Source organism: Heptranchias perlo, chromosome 12 (genome assembly GCF_035084215.1).
Source record: "Heptranchias perlo isolate sHepPer1 chromosome 12, sHepPer1.hap1, whole genome shotgun sequence".
Lineage (NCBI taxonomy): Eukaryota > Metazoa > Chordata > Chondrichthyes > Hexanchiformes > Hexanchidae > Heptranchias > Heptranchias perlo.
Genome location: NC_090336.1, coordinates 11,708,368 through 11,722,119, shown reverse-complemented (window position 1 = coordinate 11,722,119; position 13,752 = coordinate 11,708,368).

Genomic DNA, 13,752 nt, shown 5'->3' with positions numbered 1-13,752 from the left:
CTCCACTTTCAAGGAGCTATGAACCTGTACTCCTAGATCTCTTTGTTCTATAACTCTCCCCAACGTCCTACCATTAATGGAGTAGGTCCTGGCCCAATTCGATCTACCAAAATGCATCACCTCACATTTATCTAAATTAAACTCCATCTGCCATTCATCGGCCCACTGGCCCAATTTATCAAGATCCCGTTGCAATCCTAGATAACCTTCTTCACTGTCCACAATGCCACCAATCTTGGTGTCATCTGCAAACTTACTAACCATGCCTCCTAAATTCTCATCCAAATCATTAATATAAATAACAAATAACAGCGGACCCAGCACCGATCCCTGAGGCACACTGCTGGTCACAGGCCTCCAGTTTGAAAAACAACCCTCTACAACCACCCTCTGTCTTCTGTCGTCAATCCAATTTTGTATCCAATTGGCTACCTCACCTTGGATCCCGTGAGATTTAACCTTATGTAACAACCTACCATGTGGTACCTTGTCAAACGCTTTGCTAAAGTCCATGTAGACCACGTCTACTGCACAGCCCTCATCTATCTTCTTGGTACCCCTTCAAAAAACTCAATCAAATTCGTGAGACATGATTTTCCTCTCGCAAAACCATGCTGACTGTTCCTAATCAGTCCCTGCCTCTCCAAATGCCTGTAGATCCTGTCTCTCAGAATACCCTCTAACAACTTACCCACTACAGATGTCAGGCATGGATGTTAGGGAACTTGGGGAAATAAATAGTGATGTCTTGAGGAGTGTACATATTGTTTTGTATTTGTATTTAAACTTGCAGTTGGTGGTGGTTTTTATTTCTGCGATGAGCTGCAGGAAGAAGCAATGTGTAATCATGTAAGGATGATTTGATGATCATTAAGAAAGGAATGGTGAGGAATGTAGGACTGTTGGTGACTTGGACGGTGTCATTGAGATTACTGATATCGCTCATTAATAAGGTGAGCATGCAGAGCCCTAGCAGACAGGGCCTGTGCACCTTGTTGACTCCTAGCGTCTTCTTCCACTTCCTCCTTTCTCTGCTCCTTCTTCGCCTCTTCCTCTGCCTCTGGCTCAGGGTCTTGCTGGATAGACGGTGGCAAGGGCTGTCCTCTCATAATGGCGAGGTTGTGCAGCATGCAGCATACAACCACGAATCTTGACACCCGCTCAACTGAGTACTGCAGGGCTCCTCCAGAATGGTCCAGGCAGCAGATGCGTTGCTTTAGGATGTCTATGGTATGCTCGATGATAGAATCATAGAAAGGTTACAGCACAGAAGGAGACCATTCAGCCCATCGATTCCATTCTGGCTCTATGCAAGAGCAATCCAGCTAGTCTCACCTCCACCCCCCCCCCCCCCATCTCTATAGTCCTACAATTTTTTTCCTTTCAAGTACATATCCAGTTCCCATTTGAAGGCCACAATTGAATCTGCCTCCACCACCCCCTCAGGCAGTGCCTTCAAGGTCCTAACCACTCGCTGTGTAAAAAAGTTTTTCCTCATGTCACCTTTGGTTCTTTTGCCAATCACCTTAAATCTATGTCCTTTGGTTCTTGACCCTTCCGCCAATGGGAACAGTTTCTCTCTATCTACTCTGTCTAGACCCTTCATGATTTTGAATGCCTCTATCAAATCTCGTCTCAACCTTCTCTGTTCCAAGGAGAACATCCCCAGCATCTCCAGTCTATCCAGGTAACTAAAGTCCCTCATCTCTGGAATCATTCTAGTAAATCTCTTCTGCACCCTCTCTAAGGCTGCACATCTTTCCTAAATGCGGTGCCCAGAACTGGACAGAATACTCCAGTTGTGGCCGAACCAGTGTTTTATAAAGGTTCATCATGACTTCCATACTTTTGTATTCTATGCCTCTATTTATAAAGCCCAGGATCCCGTATGCTTTTTTAACTGCTTTCTCAACCTGCCCTGCCACCTTCAATGATTTGTGTACATACACCCCCAGATCTCTCTGTTCCTGTACCCCTTTTAGAATTGTGCCCTCTAGTTTATATTGCCTCTCTTTGGTCTTCCTACCAAAATGTATCACTTCGCATTTTTCTGCGTAAAATTTCATCTGCCACGTGTCCGCCCATGCCACCAGCCTGTCTATATCCTCTTGAAGTCTATCACTATCCTCACTGTTTACTACCCTTCCAAGTTTTGTGTCGTCTGCAAATTTGGAAATTGTGCCCTGTACACCCAAGTCCAAGTCATTAATGTATATCATGAAAAGCAGTGGTCCCAGTACCAACCCCTGGGGAACACCACTGTACACTTCCCTCCAGTCCGAAAAACAACCGTTCACCACTACTCTGTTTCCTGCCAATAGCCAATTCTGTATCCATGTTGCTACTGCTTCCTTTATTCCATGGGCCACAATCTTGATGATAAGCCTACCATGCAGCACTTTATCAAACACCTTTTGAAAGTCCATATACACATCAACTGCATTGCCCTCATCTATCCTCTCTGTTACCTCATCAAAAAACTCTATCAGTTTAGATAAATACAATTTGCTTTTAACAAATCTGTGCTGGCTTTCCCTAATCAATCCACACTCGTCCAAGTGACTGTTAATTCTGTCCCGGATTATTGTTTCTAAAATTTTCCCCACCACTGAGGTTAAACTGACTGGCCTATAGTTGCTGAGTTTATCCTTACACCCTTTTTTGAACAACGTTGTAACATTTGCAATTCTCCAGTCCTCTGGCACCACCCCCATATCTACGGATGTTTGGAAGATTATGCAATTTCCACCCTTCCCTCAGCAACCTAGGATGCATCCCATCCGACCGGGTGACTTATCTACCTTAAGTACAGCTAGCTTTTCAAGTACCTCTTCTTTATTGATTTTTAGCCCATCCAGTATCTCAACTACATCTTCCTTTGCTGAGACTCTGGCAGCATCTTCTTCCTTGGTGAAGACCGATGCAAAGTACTCATTTAGTACCTCGGCCTTCCTCCCTGCCTCCATGAGTAGATCTCCTTTATGGTCCCTAATCGGCCCCACCCCTCCTCTTACTACCTGTTTACTGTTTACACGCCTGTAGAAGGCTTTTGGATTCCCTTTTATGTTGGCCACCAGTCTATTCTCACACTCTCTCTATGCCCCTCTTATTTCCTTTTTCACTTCCCCTCTGAACTGTCTATATTCTGCCTGGTTCTCACCTGTGTTATCAAACTGACATCTCTCATAAGCCCCTTTTTTCCGTTTCATCTTACTCCTATCTCTTTTGTCATCCAGGGAGCTCTGGCTTTAGTTGCCCTACGTTTCTGCCTCGTGGGATTGTGCCTAGATTGTACCCGAACCAGCTCCTCTTTAAATGCTGTCCATTGTTCAATTACAGCTTTGCCTGCCAATCTTTGATTCCAGTTTACCCGGGCCAAATCTGTTCTTATCCCATTGAAATTGGCTCTCCTCCATTTGAGTATTTTTACTTTAGAGTGGTCCATGTCCTTTTCCATAGCTGTTCTAAACCTTATGATACTATGATCGCTGCTCCCTAAATGCTACCCCACTGACACTTGCTCCACTTGGCCCGCCTCATTCCCTAGAACCAAGTCCAGCAATGCCTCCTTCCTCGTTGGGCTGGAAACGTACTGGTTAAGAAAGTTGATGTTCCGTGTGGCCGCATTGTAGGTCTGCTCTGCACATGTGCGTGCATTCCTGATCGGAGTCATGAGCCACTTCATGAGAGGATAGCCCTTGCCACCCAGCAGCCAGCCTTTGACTTGCCATGCCAGTTGAAAGATGGGTGGTACATTGGACTGCTGCATAATGAAGGTGATGTGACTGCTGCCAGTGTAGCAGGCATTGACCTGCATGATCAGCTGCACATTGAGGGAGTGGAACCCTTTTCTGTTCATGAATATGGCTGAGTTGAGATGTGGAGCATGCATAGCAATATGCGTGCAGTCAATGGCACCCTGCACCATGGGGGGAAGCCTGCAATGCGAGCAAACCCTCATGCTCGCTCATGTTGCTTCTCTCTGTCAAGAGGGAACGTGATGAGTCTGTTGCGCAGCTCGTACAGCATCTCAGTGACCTCCCTTATGCAGCGGTGCACTGCAAACTGTGAGATGTTGCACATATCGCCAGCAGAGGCCTGAAAGGATCCAGAGCTGTAAAAGTTCAGTGCCACGGTCACCTTCACAACCACAGGCAATGCTGTCCTCGCCCTGCTCTGAGGCTGCAGTTGTGGCTGCAGTAGTTGACAAATCTCCATCACAACCTCTTTCGTGAACCGCAGCTGTCAGACGCACTGATCTTCACTCATGTTGAGGTAAGAGAATTGGTCTCTGAAGCCCCTCATTGGATATGGCCTCCTGTTCAGTGCCCTGTGCCACCTCCTCCTCCTCCCTCTTCTAGCAGCTTGACCTGCTCTGCATGGCCTCTCTGCATGCTCCCAGTCGTGTTCAATGCCCAGTGGGAGTCCTAATAGGGCACCCATGGTTGGTAGCATCTTATTCAGCACACTGTTTTAAATGCCACCAACAGTAATGCACGACCAGCCAGACCACTGTCTATATAATGCAACTTTCTCCAAGTATAGGAAGCTTCAACAAACACGTACAATTGTACCAGCAGCCAAAATAACTAAGCCAGCAACTAACCTACAACACCTGCATGCTTCCTCTAAGTAGCGCTGCTGGGGTGGTCCTCCTGCCCGTCTAAGACCTGTTCAGCTGTGCAAGGTTAAGACAGTGCGTTGGCTGGAGCGTTGAGTTCCAAAATCGCATCTGGGCCTTTAAATCAGCATGGCACACTGATCTACCACATATTCTCCCTACTTTACATGGTGCCGGCATTCATTATCTGCATGTGCGCGAACGCCGTTACCAATATGGCGTCCGGCGCACGTCATGCTAGAAGTATGTGTCCGCATTCCAGATGCCATTTTTGGAGTTTAGGAGGCTGCATAGTGCCTACAAAACAGGCGCTGCGTGGCCCAATTTAGTCCCCTGTGACTCTTTCATGGGTATGATTCCACGCATGGAACCAATTCTCTATTTCTTTCCCAGTGGTCATTCTTTATATATGAGCCTTTTCAATGAGCATCAGCAAGCAGTTCTACTCACAGGCTAGCCTGATTTGCCCTCATGTGTGCACCCTTTCTTGGAGGCCTCTTTGCAAAGCAATCGGGATCAATTTTGCTAGTGCAGGGCCTCTTACTCTAATTATAGCACCCAACTATTTCCCTAGTTGTGTGTATGAGCTATAGGATTACCCCTTTTAATTTCAGCAGGTTTGATATTTCAGTCTTATCCACTGTATAGAGCACGGACAGGTTCAGATGTTAACCATTCCCATTCTCATTATACATAGAGCCTACTAATTGCTATTTCAGTTCTACCTACCACTGTACAGTGGCCACAGGATGGTATTTAAGTCCTGTTGTACAGAGCGCCCACAGACTGGTATTTCAGTTCTACTCAGTGTACAGAGTGCTCACAAACTGGTATTTCAATCCTGTTATACAAAATGCCCACAGACTATTTCAGTGCTTTTTGTTCACACAATGGATGATCATGTTTTTCTACATGGTTCCTTTAACTAACTGGTTATGAACGCTCACTCTCTTTTTAAAAAAAACCTTTTAAAGCCTATTCAGCTAACTGCACAGACAAGGGATCAAAGCTAGCACTTTCCTGTCCTGGACCTGACCAACAACTTTACCTCTTCACCACCATCCTCGATACTATAATTGCCAATCTGCTGTCTGACTGCTTGTCAGAGATCAAGTCGTAGATGGGCCAGAACTTTTTCCAGCTCAATATCAGCAAGACTGAGGCCATAATGTGCAATTTGTACTAACCTTCATGCTTCAGGCATCAATTCCATTCTCTTTCCAGTCTATTCCTGAGGCTGAATCAAAAAGCATATAATCCCATGCTCCTGCTTGCCCCGCAATTCAGCCTCAAACACCATATTCAGTCCAAGATCACTGAATTTTTGCCTTTGCAACATCACCCACCAAGTCCTTACCTCAGTCTCATAGCCGCTGAAGCCCTCATCCGCGCCTTTGTCACCTATAGCCATCATTTCTTCTATGCTCTTCACTGGCCTCCAGAACAATAATTGATATAAACTCCAGAACCATATCACTCCTACCACATCCTGTACTAAGTTGCGTGCCCTTATCCCCAGCGTTCTCACCGATCCCGTTCTCCAGTGAATCTACTTTAAAATTCTTGTTCACATTTTCAACTCTATTCATTGCTATATTTCTCCCTACCTCTGCAATCTTCTCCAAACATAAGTCCCAGCACAAAACTGTCTTCTGTCTCTGATCTCCTGTGCAATCCCTTCCCTATATTCGGTGGCAGAGCTTTCAGTTACTACAGCTCTGCATTCTGGATTTCTCTCCCTAATATGTCCACCTCACAGTATTTCTTCCCACCTCTTTGACCATGCCTTCGCTTACCTCCCTAACTTCTCTTGATGAACTGGATTCTTTTCCCTCAGTCTGGTTCAGCAAACACTGAGTCGAATACACCTTTAAAGTTCAACACTATTTTATTTAGCTGCAGCGAACTTATTCTGCAATATCGATTTCAACTCTTCACAGAGTTTGATCAATACCCAGAACAAAGTCAAATTACATGCAGGAGTTCAGACAGTTATACCCTTTCAGAGAAGGGGAGGACATGATTAACAACGGGTTAAAACTAATCATAAGCGAAGCCTAGGCATACCATGCTAAATGACAGGATGACCGACCACTCACGGGTGATACAAGTAAATGCGTATTCCGATGTTTCAATACAGCATCTTATCTTAGCTGGGTATGTTTCTCAGCTCTGTCCAGCATAAAGTCACTATTCATGTGAAGATTCTCACCCAGGATTCCCATACCTTATCAAGGTTAATCCTTGATAAACACAAAACAGGCTTCTTTGTTAATTGTATGAGCAAACAGGCTTCTAATTAACCCTTTCTTAACTAACTGCCCTGTTACTTACTATGGTAGTTTTTCACTATTTTACCAAAAGCTTCACTATTCTACTGAAAGCTTACCACGTAGGCATTTTCATTAGAGGGGGCACCACGTAGGCATTCTCACTCTCACTTTTCCCGTTCAGACCTCTTGAGGGCCTTTAGGATGTTTTGTTTCATGAAAGGCACTGTAATGCTGTACGTTGTTGTATGACTGCAATCTGCATCTCACAGTGCAGTTGTGCACCCGAGCCCTCTGGGAAGCCTGCATTTTTACCTTCCCAGTTTTATAACTTGTTCACAGTAAACATAATATTGAGAGGGACTGGGAGGAAAGGCAAGGGTAAGTACTGTTTGTAATTTTGTGAAAATGATAAATGATGATCCTACTGCAGACTATAAGTTCACAATTCTAGGTTAAATTGAACACAGTTTATGCTCATGCCACATGGTGGTGCTCGATCACAAGCCTTTAGCTTCACATCCAGTAGTTCATTGTTGCTATTTAGTAAAATCTGCCAGGACTCCTTAACTTACTGCCAGCTAATATTACAGACCCCTTTCTCTTGACTCCTTCACCCCTTCAATGCAGTGTGAGAAGCATGAATTTCTTCATCTCTATGATAGAGACCAACCATGCAACTGCCCCTGCTGCTAATTTCCCTTCCCTTCCCCCCATTTCCTGACCTACCCCCCCACCCACCCCAAGTCTCCCACCTACTCTAGATCCAAACCTCTGTCACTCTGCAGTTTATTTCCCATCTGCCACCCTCCTCTCTAAGCTCATCTGTTCCATGTGATCCACTTCCTGCTCCCTTGATCCCCTCACCACTCAGCTCCTGACCACCTAACTACCTCACTTGGCTCCCATACTAGCCAACATTGATAGTGGCTCCCTTTGCATCATGCTTCTTCCTTTCAAAACTGTTCATATCGCTCCCCTCCTCAAAGTATTCACCTTTAACCCACCAGTCCTCTCCAACTAGCACTCTATCCTCTCTAATGTCCTTAAACATATTATCACAGCCATTCCCTCCCAAAACCCCATATTTGAGTCCCTTTCCTCCGGCTTCCCTTCTGCTTACGGCACGGAGACGGCCCTAACCATGGTGCGTTATACCTTGTCCTCCTTGACTTCTGAACACTCTATGATACAGTCAACCACACCATCATCATCCCTCACCTCTCCTCTGCTGTCTAGCCCCATGGGACTGTCCTTGTGTAGCTCCACTCCTAACTGTCCAAACACAGCCAACGCATCCTTCCCCTGCACAGTCACCTCCAGAGTTTCCCAAGAATCTATCCTTGCCCCGTCCACTTTCTCATCTACATGCTGCTCCTTGGTGCCATCATCCATAGTCAGCTTCCACATGTACACTAATGATGACCAGCTCTACCTCTCCAACACTTCCATCGACCTTTAACCCAACAATCATCTCTGTCATGTCAAAACTGCCTACCTGTCATTGAGTCATGAATAAGTCATAATTTCCGCCGACTGAACATCAGGAAAATAAGCCTTTATTTTCGGCACCCACCATCAACTCCGCCCCCTTGCACCTGACTCCATGCCCTTGCGCAGATGTTTGCTCAGGCTGCACTAGACTATGTAAAACCTTGGTATTCTGTTTGACCCAGAGCTGAGCTTGCTGATTATCCCCATCCTCACAGACATACATTGGCTCCCTGTCCCCAACCCACTGAATTTAAAATCCTTGTCATCAAATCCCTCCATGGCCTTGCCCCACCCTATCTCTGCAACCTCTTCCAGCCCTATGTCCCCTCCTGTGTCATTTGGCCTTCTGACTCTGGCCTCTGGGCATTGTCCCCCCTCTTCGCCCCACAATTGATGACACAGCCTTCAGCTGTCCTGGCTCTACTCTTTGGCACTCTCTCCTTTAACCCCCTGCCACTCCACCTCTCTCCAACTTTAAAAACCTTCTTTTTGACCAAGCTTGTGGTCACCTCTCCTAACTTTCCCACTTTGGCTGGGGATCTATTCTTTTAACCATTTTGTTTATTTCCTCTCCCTCCTCTATAAAGTGCCTTGGGGTGTTGTCTGTGTTAAAGGAGCTATATAAATGCAAGTTGTTGTTGATAGTAATTGAATTGAAAGAAAGAGAAAAGGAATTGTATTTATATAGCGTCTTTCAATTCCTCAGGATGTCCCAAAATAATTCACAACCAATGAGGTACTTTTGAATTGTACTCACTGTTGTAATGTAGGCAAATGCCAATTTGCACACAGCAAGGGCCCACAAGGACCAATATAATAGCCCATAATTTCCCGACAATTTGCGCCAAAACAACGATGCATGTACAGGGTACTAGATCGAGGAAATTTGGGCATGACTTACACCCATTTTTACGCTATGCCAGAATTTCTTCAAACTTTTAGATCGATTCTGCGAAACCTCCACCAAAACCCTATGCTGCTCATTAAGATAGCTCTGCCTCCCCATGCAAAATTGGAGCTCATGCAAATGTCCTGAATTTACGCCAATTTTGATTCTAAAATTTTAAGCGCAGCCGGACCCAAAGTCATATTTCTGGTGTTTTATGGGGATTTTTTTTTAAGCAACTTTTTAAAAAAAAATTTTTTTTTAATGTTTTTATTTCTCTTCACAGATACATACAATGTATTTTCTGTGTCAATGAATGCATCTTTATGGCATCAGAATCACTTGCATTAAACTTCCACGATTGCATTTTCATAAACATGCTGGGGTAGAGTTTCCGCTTTGGGCACAATTGAGAAATTACAGCCAAAATTAGCTTGAAATTGCGCTAGTTAGGTTCCAGTTCAAGTTTCCGCTAAAATTCATTTGCATAATCACAAACGTAAAATCTACCATGAACCAGTGCAATCGAGCAGCGTAATAGATCGTAATTGTTTCTTTTTTTTCTTTCCATTAAAAAGTATTCCTTGATGTATTTAAGAATGGTAATCTGGTGCAGTTTTATTAATACAGCTGAAAACGGGTTATTCAGCAAAAATAAGCATTTTTAATAAGGGTATCCAGTCCTCTACCTGTGGATAGCCTGATTTAAAAATCACTGAAAATGATTTAAAAAACTATACTGAACTATTTAAATCATGAACGGTTTTGATAGAGTAAATAAGGAGAAACTGTTTCCAGGGCAGAAGGGTTGGTAACTAGAGGACACAGATTTAAGATGATTGGCAAAAGAACCAGAGGTGACATGAGGAAACATTTTTTTACACAGCTTGAAAGGTTGGTGGAAGCAGATTCAATAATAACTTTCAAAAGGGAATTGGATAAATACTTGAAGAGAAAAAATTTGCAGGGCTATGGGGAAAGAGCAGGTGAGTGGAGTTGTTTAAGACTAGAAACTGCTAAACACAGCAGTTTGAAAGCTGCCACGGAGCAGCTGGCGTGTTATCAGCTTCAAGGTCTGAAATATCTTGTGATGAATCGGCCTTGTGGTTGTACACATCCATCGTCTGGTTGGTGAGATCATAATGACAGTGTCGTGCAGGCGCACTAAAGACGATGAAGGGGAGTGGGGATTGTTCAAAACATGAAAACCTAACATAAGGAGAGCCTGGAATCGTAGTCAGTCAGAATTCTCAAGACGATTCATGACATTGGTGCTGATAGGGGACACGTCTATTGAGGTTGTACTGTTTAAAACCTATGTATGTTTCAATTATTGCTTGTAATTTAGAAGTAGCATTTTATGTTATTGTTTGTAATTGTTGGTAGCATTGTGTGTTAAGCAATAGTTGGTAGTAGCATTCATGTTTAAGTAGGTCAATAAAATTATCTCTATCGTGTACAGTGGCCCAACTATTTTATTTAATCGATACTGAGTCGATAAGTAAGTTTAAACAACTCATACATTATTTGTGCCCAACATGGGGCTCAAAAAGATAGGGTTTATTGACAAATTAACCTCAGTGATCACGGAGGAGAGGGTTTAAACCTTTTGGGACTTAAACGGCCGGGGATTCAAGAGTGAATCGGGGAGAGGAGGGTTAACAGTATAAAGTTAACGGGATTCAAGACTGAATCGAGAGAGGAAGGTTAACAGTGTAAACTTAACGCAAGCAGTGGAGAGGTTAATGGTGTAAAGTTAACGCGGGGAGAGGAGGGTTAATTATGTAAAGTTAACGGGATTCCAAAGAGTCAAAGTAGAGACTGAAACAAATCAATGAGGAAAGAAAAAGATGGAGGAACCGAAGGGTAGAACACATATTGTGAGCTTGAAGTTTTGAATATGTACAGAATGGGGTTAAGTATGGAATAAAGCAGGAGAAGGGGAGAGAGTTACAATCACATGTTCTTTTATTTTCAGCATAATGACTCTTTAAAAGCCTGTGTGAGTGCTTTCTTTTCGCTTTTGCTGGCTACGCCCCCTTTCAATGCTTGTTATGTGTTTTTCCCTTTTGTGTAAAATAATTTACTGGGTTTTTTGTAAGCACGTGATCTGTTCTGTATTGTGTTTAGTTAATAAAGCGTGAATTGATGTGATTGGAGTTGTGTAAAAGTGACCGACTTTTTTTTTAAAAAAAGAAAAGAATGATTATCTATGACAACAATCTGGAAATGTCATGTAGTTGGACTAACTATCTAGGAGTTAATAAATTTTGGACACCTCTTAAATAAATGCTAAATGCTTTAACAACAATTGGAATTTAATCTGCAACATTTGTAGATAAAAAGGCCAGGCATAACCTTCTCTTTTTAAAAATGAGATGAATGAACTGAAATGCTGTCTTCCCTGACATGGATGTGTTTAAAATGATCCTGAATTTAATTCGGTTCAGTTTTTAAAAATTTACGTGAAAGCTGCATTGACGCACATTGCATGAGTCTGATGCCATCTGGCTGCGTCGTTGTTTTTTCCGAGGACACCAATATCTATTTTTAATTCACCAAGTAACAACCTTTGCATTGCTGAAGATAAACATATTTGGCATTATTTCTGTTTCCCTTTGCTGATGATTCCTCCTGGAGTGAAGTGACTAGATCCATCCACGGAAACGTGCGTGGAGCCCACTCTGGACTCAGGATAAAGGGTGACATAAGGAAATTAAATGAATTGACAAATTAACCATTTGCACTCAAACAAAGCCACAATGGATTTTCTGTTTCCCTTTTCTTTTAAAACATGGGTCTATGTTTTTCGGGACCACATGACTGTTGATGTTGCCGGATTACTGAGAGTAGTTCTTTGACATAAAGGTGGGTTCACAAAATTATGGAGCAACCTTTGCTGGAAAAGTGTTGGCGCAGGAAGCGATTCAATGGAATTAGGAATTTAAGACCTTATCTGCAGACATCAGCAGATATCAAATGTCACAGCATGGTGACGATTTGGACTAAGACTTTGCCTCGCAAAGGCTCGGCTTTAACCCATTCAGGGCCATTTGTTATAAGAACATAAGAAATAGGAGCACGAGTAGGCCATCTGGCCCCTCACGCCTACTTTGCCATTCAACAAGATCATGGCTGTTCTTCTACCTCAACGCCATTTTCCTGCACTATCCCCATATCCCTTCATGCTTTTAATATCTAGAAATCTATCGATCTCTGTTTTGAATGTACTTAATGACTGAGCCTCCACAGCCCTCTGGGGTAGAGAATTCCAAAGATTCACCACCCTCTGAGTGAAGAAATTTCTCCTCATCTCAGTCCTAAATGGCCTACCCCTTATTCTGAGTCTGTGACCCCTGATTCTAGACCGGGGAAACATTCTTGCTGCATCTACCCTGTCGAGCCCTGTAAGAATTTTGTATGTTTTAATGAGATCACCTCTCGTTCTTCTAAACTCTAGAGAATAGAGGCCTAGTCTACTCAATCTCTCCTGATACGACAATCCTGCCATCCCAGGAATCAGTCTGGGGAAACTTTGTTACGCTCCTTCTATGGCAAGTATTTCCTTTCTTAGGTAAGGAGACCAAAATTGTGCACAATACTCCAGGTGCGGTCTCACCCAGGCCCTATATAATTGCATTAAGACATCTTTACTCCTGTACTCAAATCCTCTTATAATAAAGGCCAACATACCATTTGCCTTCCTAATTACTTGCTGCACCTGCATGTTAGCTTTCAGTGACTCATATAGAAGGACACCCAGGTCCCTTTTGAACATCAACATTTCCCAATCTCTCATTATTTAAAAAATACTCTGCATTTCTGTTTTTCCTACTAAAGTGGATAACTTCACATTTTTCCACATTATATTCCATCTGCCATGTTCTTGCCCACTCACTTAGCCTGTCTATATCCCTTTAAAGCCTCTTTTCATCCTCCTCATAACTCACATTCCCACCTAGTTTTGGGTCCCCTCATACAAATCATTGATATAGGTTGTGACTAGCTGGGACCCAAGCACCGATCCCTGCCGTACCCCACTAGTCACAGTCTGCCAACCTGAAAAAGATCCGTTTATTTCTACTCTCTGTTTTCTGTCTGTTAACAAATTCTCAATCCATGCCAGTATTTTACCCCCAATTCCATGTACTCTAACTTTGTTCACCAACCTCCTGTGTGGGACCTTATCGAAAGCCTTCTAAAAATCCAAATACACCACACCCACTGGTTCCCCCTTATCTATTCTACTAGTTACATCCTCAAAGAACTCCAATAGGTTTGTCAAACATGATTTTCCTTTCATAAATCCATGTTGACTCTGCCAAATTCTATTATTATTTTCTAAGTGTTCTGTTATCACATCCTTTATAATAGATTCTAACGTTTTCCTTACTACTGATGTCAGGTCTATAGTTCCCTGTTTTCTCTCTCTCCTTTTTTAAATAATGGGGTTACATTTGTTACCCTTCAATCTACAGGAG